Consider the following 16,930-nt stretch of genomic DNA (forward strand, 5'->3'; position numbering starts at 1 on the left):
ATAAAAGAACACAGATGGAATAGAAATTGTGATAGCATTTCTTTCTTCTTACACCATCAAATTTCGACAAAATTTTTCTACAGATAGAACAGTGAAAAAAAAACCAAATTAAAAAATCTAGTTCACATTCCATTGCTCATGTACTAGTCTTACTTTTTAAACTGGGTTTCAACTGTGTCATATATATGAATGTATTTAGAAACAATGATTAAAACTTTGAGTAATAGCAGGTCTGAGTACTGTTTTGATTTACCGCGTTAATGAGATCAAGATGTTTCCAACTTTAGAAATCCCATTCAAAAAGGATTTCCTCAAAAGCCCATTTAAGTGCTTGCAAACTCCATGAGTCTTATCTTAGGCTATGCTGCCAAACAAAAACAAAGTGTGCATTGTGACCTTGAAGAAGTTTCAGAAACATTTTTATGTTTTAAACTCTTTCTCTAAGTAGAGAAAATAAGGGGGGAGGGGGGGAGAGGGGAAGTAACATTCTGAAATACATTTGATTGTATTCTTTATTCTAAAGCAATACATGTATAAAAACCCTGAAAAATTTAGTGGTTTACTCTAACTGTAACAAATGTTCCTTTCAGATAGCTGCACCTTGTTTTGGTCTAAGACACAGAGAATACTCATCCTTCAGAAAATTCTCATGGAAACTACTGTGGTATGCTCATTGGTGTTATTTATTGAGTTATAATTAGGAAAGGCACTGAACTGAAAAATCAAATTTGAACTACCTGTTATTCTGCAAAATCTTGGATTCAGACCAAACTCTGGATTAGAACTCTGCACTTATCTTTAAAACATACAAAGTTGAGCAGAAAAAGCATTTCGATCTTCTATAGTTCCAAAACAGTTTATACAGTTTATAACCCTTTGCTCTAAGTTACTTTTAATTAGTAGAATTGATTTTTTATATTATGGTTAACCAAGAAAAATGGAATAGATATTTACACAGACTTTAAAAATGGTGGAACCTTGTGACTTTCGCCACCTGTTTTACTTGCACTCATTTTAATGCAGACTTGTGTAAAGGTATGTGGTCTGATTTTAAAAGGGAAAACAAACCTGCAACTTCACCAACTTCTGCCATTCTGTCTTCTCAGCTTGAAATGAATGGCTAATATTTTTTTTGTGTGCAAGATGTGCTTAAAAATTAAGACTTGTTTCCAGTTACATTACTGTCCATATTTTGTGTGGGTGTCTGCCAGAAAACAGAAATTAAATAACTATGTAATGTTTTCATTGATGTGTATTTTTATGGAGTTTTAACATTTTAAGTACTACAGAATTATAATGGTTCTTTGTTCCTGCTCATTTCTTTAGTTTTAAAATAACTTGGAGAATGATCCTCTTCTCTGTAAGTAGTATGCAGTTTTTAAAAGGGCTGTAAAATAAGTCATGTATTTAAATAATACGTGTCCCAGTTTGAGACAAATTCGGAGGAACATCCAAAATGAACAGCCCCTGATAGAAGGCAGGCTACAGCCACCCCTGCCCCACCAGGTTCGGGAAGAAATTACTCAGAGGAAAGTGAAAAAAAACCCTATTTATTTAACAAGTAAAGTGCATGCAGGCACAGGGAAGAAAAAGAATAATGCTAAATAATAAAACCTCTTGCTGTGGAGAGAACCTGGTAAAATTCAAAGTCCTTGTGGGTGTGGCTTTCTTCTCTCTGGAGCTGAGGTTCAGCATGGGCCCCTCTGGGCAGGTGTGTAGGATCTCCCAATGATGTTCTGGTGTTGATGAACAGTCCAGAAGAGAAGAAGAAGAAGCCAAAGTCCCAGGGCTCTCTATACTTTAGTTAATGAACAAGAAACTAGCTAAAAAGCAAAAGGAATGTAACTCTCTTCCCTGCTGCAGAAGCAGAGCAGCTGGGCAGGAGAAGCCAGGGAGCTTATCTGTTTTGAACACAGTGCTGAAAGAATTCCACCGGATCTCTCCCCTCTCCCTTAAAGGCACAGAAAGGCACAGGATTCATGTCTGGGCATAGAGCAGGTGATAGGGAATACAGTATCATACAGTCACCCCAGGACAACAAGGTGAAGTATTGCATCTATGAAATTATACAGGGCAGAATCTATATCAGGCATGCAGACACATTTTAATGAGCTCCCTGCAAAATAAGTCTGGGAACATTGTCTAAAGTCAGAAATGTCAAATAAGTCTGACAGTAATGAAATAGGACAATGCATTATTAACAGAATAACAGCACCACAGAAATATACCTATCTAACTTATATACCCAGGATGACTTGTCACCTTGGTTCTGCACTGAACTGCTTGGGTTCACCAGCTTCTCTTCCCAGAAGCTCAGGAACAGCTTGTGGTAGAGTTCACCACAAAAAGAAGACATGTCTGTTTGTGATTCACTAACTTATACCTTTGTTCTATATTCATATCGCCAGAAAGCTTTTACTCCTTTCTAGATGGAACAGCACTTACACCCTCCAGAGTAAATAGTGTGGTTTCTGCTGCCAACTTAAGATGATCTCCCTGGAAGTGAAACTTTCAGGAACTGTGTATGGTTATGAGTAATTTACTTGCAAAGGTATCTTGAAAAACAGTATTCCCCTAAATATCACGACAGCAGACACTAAGATAGGAAGTATTTTCAAAACAGCCTTCCTGGAGAACAGCATGCTATGTACTCAGCTGATAAACTAGGGTTTGAGCGAAGCTTCCTGAGAAATGGAACATCCCCATTAAAACCTTTGATTTGTTCCAAATCTATGCACTCATTCTGCAGCTCAGACAGAGAGGCCAGCCCTGTCTATCCCACTGTATGTGACAACAATATTCATTGAATTAGCTGGCAAGTGGGGTGACACCAGGTTTCAGAGATCACATAATCTGACTGGAGGCCCATTAAAAGGCAGAAGTTTTCATTGGCACTTCTGACACCCTGGTTTAAGTAGCTACCTGATCACATTGGAGGCTCCTGTGAATCTGAGTCCTGTAATCTTTACATCCCCAAGTCTTTAAACAGTCAGTGACCCTAGATGGTGCAATTCCTAAATGATAGATATAAGTCTCTCTTTTTTCAGCATCAGTCCCCAAACCTGAACAGAGACTGATAACTAATTCCAATGTTGAACCATGTGCACTATATCAACACCTTTCAGTAAAGTTGTATTACTTCAGGGATGTTTGCTATACCTGTAAACAAATTCCACAGTAGCATTTGGTTACACCACTAACTACCCACTAAACCTATCACTGTCAAACAGCAATGCATGTACCAAATAGATACTGAAAAAATAATTATTTTTGTGCTGACCTTTTCTATCCCTAACAATAATGTGTATTAATAAACTATGATGTAGCTGGCATAAAACACAACAGTCTATTTAACAGCCTTTACAACTAAATACAGTTTTAAGGTCTGCTATCACCTGGATACTTGTGATTTAAGAATTTATTGAAAAATATAGCAAAATGTGCCAGCTTAGCAGAGAGCCTGGGTGACAGGTTTAATTTTGACATGTAAGTGATAAAATGAGAGTCTGAAAGAATGATGAAACATTTGCTATAATCTTTGGTATAATACTTTCACCTTTGGCAAAGACTCAGATCCTTGTAGTGGACAATATAGCAATGGTCTTATCTAAATTGGTTGATGATTAGGTAATTTTTACAAATACAGCTTTCTGTTGTAACTTGTTTAGTATAAAAGCAGTGATATTCTGAGTAATGCCTTTATCAAGCATCCTAAGCTGCACTATGTTGTCCATTGTAATGAATACAAAGAGAGCTACTCAAAGATATTTTGAGTATGATATTACTCTCCTAATGTGTGTCTTCTGTTTTGTTATACTAATTCACCTTGACAAGCTGTTTTTACAGGCAGAGGAAGTTATATGTACTATCTGTATTTCTCACAAGAACTAATATTTATGAGTGATCACTGGGAGATTTGATATGAAATAAAAATCAGGGAAATTATTCCCAGAGAAAATGCATTTTCATGTTTCTCAATGATGTTATTTTAATAGTTGTGCTCATCTTTTTATCGCTTTACATTATCCCTTGTTATTGTTAAAAAATGGGGTGGTTGCTACCCTTTTAATAAAATTTTAGTTTATAACCATTTTTAAAAAATGAATATTAATGAATTCCATTTGAAAGAGATTTCTATAAGATCACACAAATCAAATTTTACAATAGAGTGATCCATAACTAATTTTTTGTCCAGCACTGATCACTCTGATGCATGACCATCTTAATTTTCTATAGAGTTTGTAGCTTTTACTCACCTTCCTTCAGAGGACATCAGTTTTGGCATTCCGTCAGGCTAAATATTTCCTGATTATTACCGCATTACAATTAGATTTTTTTTTTTTAACTGAATGTATAATCTGTCTATACTATTTTTCACTCCCACCAACAGTAAACCTGTATCACTAAAAAAACTGCAAACCCATATAGTGGGTGTCATTCCATAAAAGTGGGGCATGATAGGGGATTTCAAAGATGGTTTTTGTGCAGCAAGAACCTGGTTAAGATACAGTTAAACCTCAGAATAGCTGGACACATATTTTAGACTTGCATGGAAATACTACCTAGGCCAAGCCGCTTAGGCAACAACCACTTTGAGGCTGGTAGTCCTCCAGGCTCTTCTCTCCTCAAACCTGAACTGCTTGAGAGGCCCGCTACAATGACAGAAAAATTTTGTAACAGACACTGAGGGCAAGGGCATTCATACCATATAATAATTAAGTGTGAAACTCTGGCCATGTGAATTGCCTCCTAGTTTCTTCTCCCTTCAACTGTAAAGGAAATTTTGGAGGAAATTAAAAAGCAAATTTGTAGCCCAAACTTTAGATATGCAGAATTATATCTAAATGAGGTGCTTAAACATCAAGTGGAGGATATAAGTGCTTTCTTACATATTTTGTAAAGTCTTAGCTAAAATCTACAAATAATGTAAAAAATTTTACTGATTCTTTGGGTTCCTATGTCTGTAGGAGAAATATGATTAATTTCACTAACTCTACCCCATTTTCACAAGCATTTATCTTTCCATTACTGTGATTTCCATCTTAAAGTGAAGGTTAGCACAGAAATGCAACTTGCTTAATCTCTATTTTGCTCATAGATTGCTTATTTCCTACAGTTTTTTAAAATTAATTCTAGCGGTCAGCCTGGGCAAGCAGAGCAAATCATGTGCCCGTTCATGTCTGAGGAAAAATCTGGGATGCATTTATCAAAACCAGGCCGAAGTTACCTATTTGTTTGAACTTTACCATTCATTTGAAAGCATTCTGTGAATTTTTACAAATCATTTTCATTTTGTTATTGCTGCTGCTGTGGGAACAAATGAAGTTGGAAAAGTAGTTCACAAGGGAGGGATAGAAGTGTTGACAGATTTTTTTCAAAATGGGGAAAGTAGCAAATGGAAAGAGAACAAGAGAAAATATGAAAAAAAAAAAAGGTGGTGTGGACTTTGGGCCAAAACTTGCTGACAGCCAGGGGAAGGTCAGGAGGTGAGGGTAGGAACAAAAGAAACAGAGAAGCCTTCTGAGGCTTGTAAATAAAGACATTTGGCTGCAGGTAGAAAAGTTAACTAACACCAGACTCCCTCCTGAAAGGACATAGACCTAAAGAAGTGAGAGGTGTCACAGGAACATACAAACTGTTATCCTGGATTGAAGCAGGGGTCTTGTTAATGAAGTAACTTCTCCTCAGCAGGACCCAGCTGTTTCAGGGAAGGTCTCAAAGACTGCAGGTTTTGGAATACCAGTCCCCAGAGAAATCTACCAAAATCCTGTTAGCAAGAAATTGGCTAGTACTTTTATTTTGGGTTGTTTTTCTTGCCTTTAGCAAGACTGAGAATTCTGGCAATTCACAAGAATAGACAACTCTTTTCTAATTCCTTGAAGTTCTCTGGGTGTGAACCAGGCTGGAGGTCAACTGATGTTTTAAGATTTTATCCTTGTTCACAGTACTGTCACAATTACATTTAAAAGAGTAAAGGTGTGTTGTGCGCATACCCTTTTACTCTCTCCAGATTGGACAATGTAAATCTGGGGATTATTTGTTGTTCGGAGGTCTGTATAGGGTTATTCTACACCTTTTGTGCAATTATGAGCAAATTATGACCCTACTGTTTGCATATGTCCTAGTTCCAGCCAGGACAGAGTTAATTTTTGCAGTAGCTTGGAGGGGGCATGGCCAGGACCCAGAGGTTATTCTGTACCACCTCATGTCATTTCCAGGGGTAGGGGGAAGGGATTCTTATGAGGAGAAGGGATCTTTCCTGGGTTGGTGCTGCATGGTGGAGGAAGCAGTCAGGAATTGTTGTTTCTGTGTTCACCTCTTTCTCGTACCCTCTGTCAAGACTATTGTTGCTGTTACTGTTAGTTTTCCTTTGTTCATTGCTGTTCACAATAAATTGTTTTTATCTCAACCCATGATCTTTACCTTTTGTGCCTCCAACTCTCCTCTCTGTCCTGCCACAGGAGGGGGAGGTGGAGGGGGGGCACAGCAAGCGAGCAAGTGGCAGTGGTTTGGAGAGTCTTAGTGGGAGCACTAAACTGGAGAGTATTACCTGTAAACAACAGCATACTGTGTAGGATCTCAGCTGGATATCCTATTTCAAATTTCAAAGTACAATCAAGTAAAGGGACAAATATTTTTCTTTGTGCTACATAGGATTCTCCGTAACATCTTAAAAAAAGTAGCCATTTACCTTTATAGGAGAGGACCTAGTTTCAGTTCCTCACTTTAGTATAATTTCCCTTGTCTTTGGTGACTAAAGTAATCTTTTTCTCCTTCAAATGTTTTAGAATTTTCCTTTTTGCATTTAGATATGTATTGTGATGTTGGACAAACAGTGAATCCTCCTGCTACCTTGCCCCATTCTGATCCTCTTCTCTTTCCTCCAAAAATTTTGGAGGCATCTATGTCACTTTTTCCTCCACTAAGCCAATCTTTGTCCCATGAAAGAAAGTGCACAAGAACATATATGCAGGATGTTTCCAAGTACTGTTTTTAGAGTTCATGCATACATGGACTATCTTCCAGGTGACATAATTCATGCATGTTCAAGTGTAAATATCTTCAACTTGTGTAATTCTCTTCTTCATTTCCCTATTTTCTATCTCAGCTCATAACTCACTGCGCCATGTTGGGGTTTTTAAAATTTGTCTCTCACTTTCCAAAGTTTGTTTTCTTTATGATCCATCTCACAAAAGTCTATGTCCCTGTTTCACATTGTAGCCTCCATGCAATCCATTTTCTTTGAGTCATCTAACTAAGCAGTCTAAGTCAGATGCATTACTGCCCTGGACTGTCTATACCTCCAGAATGTGATTCAGTTCTAAAGTGGGGTGAATTACCTTTTGAAAGTTCCTGTACCTTCATCTGACAGAATAGGTGCCTCACTCTTCCTAATTTAAGCAATATGCGAAATTAGGTGGAACTGAAACAAGTCCCATAGCTTACAAATAGGGTACTGGAACACCGAAGGCTTTCCAGAAGAACAGGCAGTTTCAATTACAATTCAAATAGATGGGAAAGAAGGAAAAATTAGTTTTCATGCAGCTCTGTTCACGTGTCACAGTGCAGGCTGATGTTCTAGTTCTAATGATCATCTCTGATCACATAAAACATTGTAGTTCTGAAGAAATACCTCGTTTGTACTAGTGGACTGAAATAATTATTTGTGGTTTTATATTGTGAAAACCACAGTAACCAGAGCAGAAGGTCCCTGATTGTTCTTCTGAATTAAGAGACAGATATGTCACAAGAAGAGTGTGTGATTAATATACAAAGTGGAAAAGAATAACCCATTCAAGGATCTGAGATTATGCTAAGGAAAATCATCTTAGATAACCAATGTAGATAGCAAAGGCTGTTATCGTGTCTCCTGATTAGAAATTCAACTGTAAAATTCTTTTCTCCTTTGATGCTTATAATAATATTCCTTGCATTAAGTACAGAGCTTTCTTCAGTGTTTCCAGTTCTATATAAGTGTGTAGCTTGGATTTTTTCCATCTCAGTAACTAAGGACATTAAACATCTTCAGATGTCATATTGACTTTGAGTTCAAATTAGTAAATTCTGGTTCTGTGTCACCGCTAATTCTTCATACCCAACCAAACCAAACAAATAAATGAGGAGAAACAGAATGAAGTCTTTGTTATATGCTCATTGCAAAGGCCGTACATATTAAAGCTTGCGTAGTCAGCAACATGGCAAAACACTCAAAATATATTGGGGTACATGTTGGGGATTTTGTGCAATTTTTTCCCACTCATGAAGAAATACAGTTTCTAGTCTGTACAGCAGCCCCAATCAATAAGAGTATGCTGATAACCTAGATTTTTCACTGTTTTTCTAGTGTCATATTGTACACAGCATTCACAGCTTTTTCCTGCTGCATGCTTGCAACCAGCAGCTGTTTCATGTTGCTTTCCATTATGGCTGTCCCCAGGCTTTATAGTGTCATCCTTTAAGATTATCCCTCAGCTCAGTGCCTGAAATAAAAATGCTTGAAGACCTGATTCCTGTAATACAGGGGTGATGAGGCTTATAAAATACAGAAACACTTCACTTTTTTTTCTGAAGAATGAGTGAATCGGACAAGTAAATAAAGTGGAAGATTCTAGTAAGTAACTGAATATTACACACCTGAGTGTCATACAACTCAGGCTAGAGGTAAACATGCTGCTGAGGTAAACATTTAGATGGCACACAATTCACTGCATTCATGATGCCTGTAATGATATTCATTTCAACCGCACAATGTATAGGGTGTTGAAATGAAGTGTTACACTTCCATCATGAGTAGTCAGCTCTGCCACCTTCCATACAGAAGTAGAATGTACAAGACCCAGTTGCTATTGGGCCCTCATATTCCCCTCATATTTGAGTGGTAAACCAGTGAAGGTATGCCTGGACTATACATAAAGCAAGGCATTCAGGAGCAGATGCAGGAAAGCTGTATGAACACATGCCTGGAGGGCAGTGGACATTACTAACCATAAAAATAAAGAATAATTTGAATGAGGATCGGTACAGAAAAAGCTATAGGGGAAAGGGACACCCTATCTTTTGAGGGGAAATTAAAGAGCTTGACTAATTTAGTTTAGCACAATGAAAGGTAAGCAGGGTAGTGGAACAGCTACACAAAGTGTGACACCTGAAGTACTTGAAGCAAAGTTGTGGTTCCATAACATGCAATTGCTTCCATTGATTGATGTGGGACAGCGTTCTCCATTGCCTTACTCAGAATGACCTAACTTCCTTAGCTAGGATATTTAGAGGTTAGTTATTTCCATTACCACCTACTGGCACCCTATTGTTTACAGGCACTGGCCTACAGGCATGAGATGTTCAAGGACTCAAAAAAGCCTGTATAGTTACAGCAGGGCTGGAGACCATTTCCTCCCAGAACTGCGGCAAAACTGGCTTTGGATTTGATAAGAGAAACCCGTGTTACCTGTGTACCTTCTGGTTTAATTTCCTTGTACAACAGAACCCATGGCAGCTCTCCTTACCCAATGCTTTTTCACCCTTGTATGCAGTTTTAATTAAAAAGTTTTTACTTTAGGAAGCTATCCTGATGTCTCTCCAGCTCTCCTCTCTCATGCAAAGTTTTTGTTTACAACACTTGCAGAATCAGAAATCAGTCCCAGCTGTTCCCTTTGTTATCATTTAGCATCTGGAAAAGGATTTGGTTTACATATACATGCATGGCAAGAATTTATCAGATGAAATTGCCCTCAATTTCTCATCAACTAATTATTAAATTACCTTTTTTTCCCAGCACTTTCAAATATTACAAAATATGTTACAAAGCAGGTTCCAGGTTCCTAAGCAAATTAAAGAGCACAGAAAATGTGTAACAATAGGTTTTTCAAGGGCCACATGAATAAATAATTAAAAACACAACGTGCACTTAAGCAAATAAGAGTTTGAGTTCTCAGTTAACTCAGTAGCAAAGCACTTTTTTTATTCCAGAGTAGAATATATCAGAATCAAGCAGTTCCTGTATGATGCTACTTACTTTTACACTGTATGAATTCATCAGAACTGTGGAGACAAACTCACAATAGAAACAAAATTTTAAAATGTCTCAGAAATCTTCCCATAAGCAATAAACTTCACAATTATTCTAAATCTCAATAAAATTGAAGGTTTTGGTATAGTATTTTTTATAGATCAATATAAAACCAAGCAATTACGAATGGACAGGAAAGCCAACCATAAATACAGCAGCTGAAAAAAAACACAGTGTCATAATTAAGAAGCTGCAAGCAGCAAATGTAAATACTCTCCACATGTTGTTAATATCATAGGAAATTAAATATTTAAAGAAGGAAAAGGCTGCCAGTACCACATACCAGCACCTATCAGTTCAGTTAGATAGCATAGCCTTAAGGTTTAAATTAGATATCAGGAAGAAATTCTTTGCTGTGAGGATTGTGAGGTACTGGAACAAGTTGCTAAGAGATGCTGTGGATGCTTCATCCCTGTCAGTGTTCAAGGCCAGATTGGATGGGGTCCTGAGCAACCTGGTCTAGTGGAAGGTGTCCCTGCCCATGGCAGGGACTACATGATCTCTAAGGTATCTTCCAACCCAAACCATTCTATGACTCTATGATTTTTATGCAAATTAAAAATGGTCCAGAACAAGAGAAACTTTCCCATTTCAAAACAGGTTTGAAAGCTGTCGTGATTTGATGTTGCTGAGCTCCAAGCACACAAAATCTTATTTACCTCTGCTGTAATTAAGCAGAGAATGGGCAAAATTGAAGCTTCATTTCATATGGTGAGATTAGGATTATTGAGGAAAACAGAAAACTTTGAGGAAAACTTCGAAACTAATTTTCCCTGTGCAAGATAATCAGTTGAAAAGATATTTAGCGCAGATTTGTTAAACATGTGTCTTGGAGTAATTAAAAAAAGAAAAAATTAAAGGCAAAATAAGAATAAGATCTAAAGACAAGTTTATATTTTAAAATGATGTGGTTTTGACCTGGAAAACTATAACATTGCTTTTTTTCCGAGGAAAGTTTCCCATTACTTTCAATTGGGGTTTATTGAAGAAATGAATGCTAAGTGAAAAATGTAAATAAAATAAGGATTTTTGTACTTCATCTAGCCAAAACAACTTGAGAATAAATTAATAATAAAATTAAAGTACTTGAATATATAAATAATTTACAAAGAAATAACTAAAGCAAAATTTAAAGAATTTATTTCTTATATAGTAATATTCTACTCTAGAATTTCTAATGGATTCAGCTCCGATAAGTATTCTATCAAAGTCAATGAACTAAAGCACACACGGATTTTTCCCCAGCCTACATCTTGTTTAACTAAACTAAGGAACATTTCCACTTTTGTTGAATTTGCAGATCTCATTTCTCTAGTAAGTGTTACAGTGTTGACACCTAGAGGCTTTTGATTCTCCTAAGTCTTTAGTGTAGGAAAAAAGATCTCAAAGAACATATAGGTACATCATTAGTTTTGGTGGTTTTACCAGTTATATATTAACTGATGAAAATTTTACCTGTTTTTGTACCCAAGAGTTTTGTTCCTCATTTTGTTCTCTTTCTTGGTTATGTTATTTGTTTCATGTTTGGTTTTGGTTTGGTTTTGGTTTCTTTTGTTTTGTTTTTTTTCTGGGAGGAGTTGTATTTCCTTTGGGTAGGAATCTTAGTATAAACTTTTTCTTCCTTTCCGTCTTTCAAGACATTGAAAACCAAGGACATAATTTTTCTCAGTATTTGTAATTTGAACTACCTCTGCCATGTAGAAAGCATTTGCCTCAGCTGGTGAGTTCTAGGTTACACATTGAAAAGAGACGTTATGAGGCAATTTCTGGGAGAGCTTTGAAAATTTCTGAAAGACTCCATCCATCAGGTTTGCTACTGGGACATGAAAGGAGTGTACTGTGAAGGAGCAATCTATCTCATATTAAGTCTGTATATGAACCAGAGATCAGTCTAACACCTAGCAGGTCCATATTACAAGAAAGCCAATCCATAGAACTCTTGCAAGCCCATAATTTTCTCTTAATATGGCCTTTCTTCTCATTTTAGCAGATACTTGAAGACATTTAATCCAAGGAGTTGACCCACATACTTTTTACTGACCTCCTTGTGATGCCTTAGGTTTTAACTTTTATATTTTTCAAATCACTGTACTGCTGCTCCAAGTTCTCTGAACTTCCTGCTGGCCTTCCAAAATGTTTCTCACTCTGCACAGCACCTGTGGGTGACAGTTCATGTGACTTTATGAGAATGATACTCAGCTGAGAGTCTAAACACTGGGAAAAAATGAATGTACTGTCATGGGACATACAGGAGCAGAGTGCTCAGAGAGAGTTTTCTAATCTTCAATTTTCCCAGCCTTAACATTCACCATATCTGTATGATGACAAAGTTCTCAAGCCCTGTGGAGATCTTAAATCGGTGTTTCTTTCTTGGTGTGAGGCAGCAGTTTCTAACACACCTAGACATAAGTAGAGTCAGGATCTGGATGCTAGAATTTCTAGTCCCTTTCCCTGTGCAGTTTTTCTGTGTGTTTAGTATGTGTCTCTTAAATTGTAGACTTCAAGGTCACAAAAACTGTTAGAATTATAATGCATTTACACACTGTGTTTAAATGTACATTACACCTGACAACACTGATGCCTTGAGAGGCCACCTAAAAACAGAGGCTAGACAGGAGTAAGGGAATAAAGGTAGGTATTTATTTGAAAGGCCTTCAAAGGTACCCCCTGGGGAGCCAGAGGCTACTGCCAAGATGGACCCCAAGATGGATGACAGGTCACGAGTTCTTCACACTTTTATGGGTTTGGTTTATTTGCATACCAGGGTTAATTCTCCAGTTAAAGCTTCAGTTAATGATGTGGTTTCCCCAAGCTTGCCCCCGCCTTTAGAGGCTTCTGGTTTATACTTTTTGGGCCTAGGATGGTCTGAGTGTCCTTGGAGAGCAGGCCTGGAGAGGCTTTGTTATGTCTACCTGGCATGAGAGAGCAGAAATTAACAGGCTACAAGAAACTTCAGAGTTACACACTAGGCAGTACAGGATTTGAAAAATATGAAAGTTAAAACCTAAGGCATCAACACCTTTACTTAAATATATTTAATAGCATAGAAATTCTACATAAGTAAAAAGAGAAAAATCCCAGGCTAAAAGAAGTAGTAGTAGCAGTAGTAGTAGTAGTACTAGTAATAATGATAATAATAATAGCAACCAGACCTTCCCACCCCAAACTTTAAAGGCCCATTTTGCAGTGTCCATAGTGCCTATCATAATTATGACGGATATTGTAGTGTCTGTGTAGGAAAAAAGAAGCTGACACGGCCAAAAAGACTGCCCAAAAACATTAAAAAAAGGTAAAATAGCTAAAATGTATAAAGTGGTTATTTGTTTGGTTTTTGTTTACACTATAATCATAGCATTTTGCAAACAATCATCATTCATATTTTGCAAAGAAAGCAGATGCAAATGAGTAATTTCCATTACTCTATAGCTGATCCAGCAGAATCGTGAAGCACAAACATAGCAGAAAAGACATGCCAACATTATTTTTTATTCTATGAGCATTAAACTTTAAATTTGGTTTGCTGAATCCAGGGCATAAACTGGATATTGGAAGTGTGCCCAGGTACAACTCTGAAGGCTGCAGTGAGGTGACCTGTCCTACATGAAAACAAAGGGTGTTGTCATGACTGTCTGAATGACGAATTAGTAGAAAGCAATGATGGTTATTTGCTATTTAAGGCAAAGTACTACTGTCAATTGATTACAATTTTTTAGGCAATACCAGCATCAAGGAAATAGCGATTAATAGACAAAGAGATGGAGATACCATTTTCCCCACCTAATATTAAATTAATGATATTGGATATAATCCTTGGAAGACAATATCCTTTAAAATTCGTTCGGGTGAAAAGGGCAGATTCACTGAAAGTTGCTTCCAATATAAATTCCAGTGATTACTCTTGGGCTTTTTTCAGTTTCAAGAGCATTTTAACAGTATTGAAAGTGGCTTGACATGAATTTTGCAGAAATGTACCTCGATTAAAATTTCAATAGAATAAAAAATTGTTAAGAGTATGTGAAGAAAGTGTCTATATAATAATAAAATATCTTTCAAGTGCTTGCACTCTACTTCTTTGTGTCTTATGGGACTTAATAACTTTCTATATAAGCTGAAGAGAAGAACAAAACTGACATAACTGAAAATACTCGTGTTTAATCATAATCTTATATTGAAACCAAGAAATAACATTCATACTTCAAACTTGTTTGTTTCTATCTGAAATGGGCCAACTTTAGTAAAAAACGAAAAAGTTCAAAACAGTAAACAGAATATTTTTTTCTAAATCTTTGCTTAATACATAAACACAAAGACATAAAAAGCAGATATTTTCTTGGTTGGCTTGACACTGATGGTGGTATCTAAGGATATGTAACTCACGTTTGTGATACCTAATTGCACTTTTCAATTATTTTTATGATAGTGAACAAGGAATTGCAGAGGTGCTAAGAAACACCAGTTTTCTTATTTTTTCAGATTCCTACTTGTTGAAAAGTAGTGAAAAGAGGTTTTCTCATATTTATTTTTCTAACTTTTTTTTTAAACAATTGAAGAAGGCTTCCCACCAGGCCATTTGTTCTCTGCTGGGCAAAGGAAGAATGTGGAAAAAACATTCAAATTGAACTCAACAGGATGCAGTTTTTCTCAATTGTGAATGAGGGCTAAATTTCACTAACATGGCAAAACCTAGTAGGCCTAGGTGGCCTGAAAGTAAAGGAAAACAAACTCTGTACTCTTTCAGGAAAAGTAATGAAATTTCAAAATATACCTTGATTTGTAATTGCTGCAAATTCTGTTGACATAGAATGAAAATAACCAGCAACCAAAAAAAATTGAAAATTGATTTCCTTTATGCTGGCTGCATCCCTTGAAAGGAAAAGTAGTGCTTTCATTTTATAGTTAAAAAATCAGTTAACAATATAAATCCAGGTCCAATACGTCTAGGTACCAAAGCCTGAGAAAAGGCCAAGCAAACATTTTACTGTGAACAAAGTCTCCACATGTAAATCCTGAGTCTTCCTAAAGTCAGAGCCAGGACTGCATTTAATTTATTCCATTAATTTCTGAGCAACCAATAATCAGATTTTTGATTTTATTTTTTTCTGAGCAGTCTCTCTGGGTGTTATCTATTGGACTTATTGTGTCTACTTTTATGAGGAAGCAGCAATTTTCTGGCATGAAACAATCTGGCAAATGCACAGATTTTTGTGACAAGCACAGCTTATGTCCTAAAGGTGCTTTCTGCCAACAGGAGGTGTCTTATTCTAACATATTTAATCCTTTTAGCCTCAGTATAAAGAGCTTCTTTGTTGTCAAAACATTAAAGTTTTTCTGCAAAACCAGTACTTGAAAACCACTGAACATCTCATTTCATTAATTTCTAGGATCACATAGGTTAACACGACCATCAAAAAACAGTATGTCTGGATAATTGCAATAGTCTTATTAATGAAGATAGTAGAAATTCATTTCACTGAACCTGCCAAAATTTGCTGTACTTTCACAGAAAATACTGTTGTTATTTCAAGTCAGATTATTCTCCTGTTTGAGACTGCTCTTGTATTCAGTTTGCCATTTCTTTAAAAAAGCAAGTCATTTTGACGTTTCAAATTTTTTATGGGAATTCAGAAATTAGGTAAGTCTGATATTCTATACTCTTATTTTCCTTTTGAAAAATACTAGTCATGTCATAAATTAAATAGGTTTTTAAAATTATTTATTATTAATACTTTAAAAATTTCCTTTTGTCTCTTTCCTTTAGCTTTGTGAAATATATATGTATGTGCAAAACAATACTGAATAATTGCTAATAATTTCATGAACTTTTTTAAAGCAAAGAGATCAAATCTGAAGGTTAACTCCATCCAAGTAAAAGCTGTTTGTCTTTGAAAAGTATAGATATTTTTAAATCCTATTTAGATGTGCAAGAAAAAAAGAAATTTCTATTTCAATTACTAAAAAGAGACATAAAAGCTAAATCTTAGCTATTAATCTGAAAACCAAAGTGTTTGTTTTAAAAGCAGACATTTCTGCACTTTTACCTTTACTGTTCTCAGGTGAAGTCAGGAAATATTTTATCCACCTGAGCAGTAGGAAATCAAGAAAAAATTAGTCAAAAGTGTGCCTTTATAATAAGATAAAAATAAATAAAATATAATAATATAAAAATATAATAAGATTAAATACGGTTTAATCTGGTGAATGAAGTTCAGTGCATCACTTTAGGTTTGTTATGATTTTAAAAGCAGGTATTATTTGCATTCATGAGAAGGCATGAAATTTAAAAGTTCTTAAGCAATAATATAAATTTATTGTGCAAAATTACCAGGCCTTGATCAATAGGCTCATCTTGAATTCCTAAATTACTCAGTTCATAAAAAGCATATATGCCGATTTTGTTTCCTCACAAGTTCCTCTGTGCTCTCTGTTCTTTCATTTCTTGATTGTCCTCTTTCGATACAGAGAAAGCAAGCTATTTTCATTCTTTTCCAGTGGTTTGGGCCCTATGTAAAGCTTTATAGGGTAAGAGTTTGTCATGGATGGAACAAATTGATAATTCTTAGACTATGTCTAAGTAACCATAATTTTCATTCAGATTTTTAATCACAATGACTCTATCCAGGAAGTCCTGGTCTGAAATACCATTCTTGTAGCTCAAACTAATTCTTTCCAATCTATCTTGATTCTTTCTTTGTTGTGTTGTATTAATATCAATAGTAGCAGACATTTGGAAGCAACATATAAAGTGTTTATTTGTCAGCATTAACAGCATCTTTTGATCAAGGACAGAAAGAAAATCTCACAACCAATATTTTATATAAAATATTTCATACAAGCAGTGAAAACATCCACCCCATCTAATGTGTT

The sequence above is a fragment of the Corvus moneduloides genome, chromosome 1 (genome assembly GCF_009650955.1).
Source record: "Corvus moneduloides isolate bCorMon1 chromosome 1, bCorMon1.pri, whole genome shotgun sequence".
In the NCBI taxonomy this organism is placed as follows: Eukaryota; Metazoa; Chordata; class Aves; order Passeriformes; family Corvidae; genus Corvus; species Corvus moneduloides.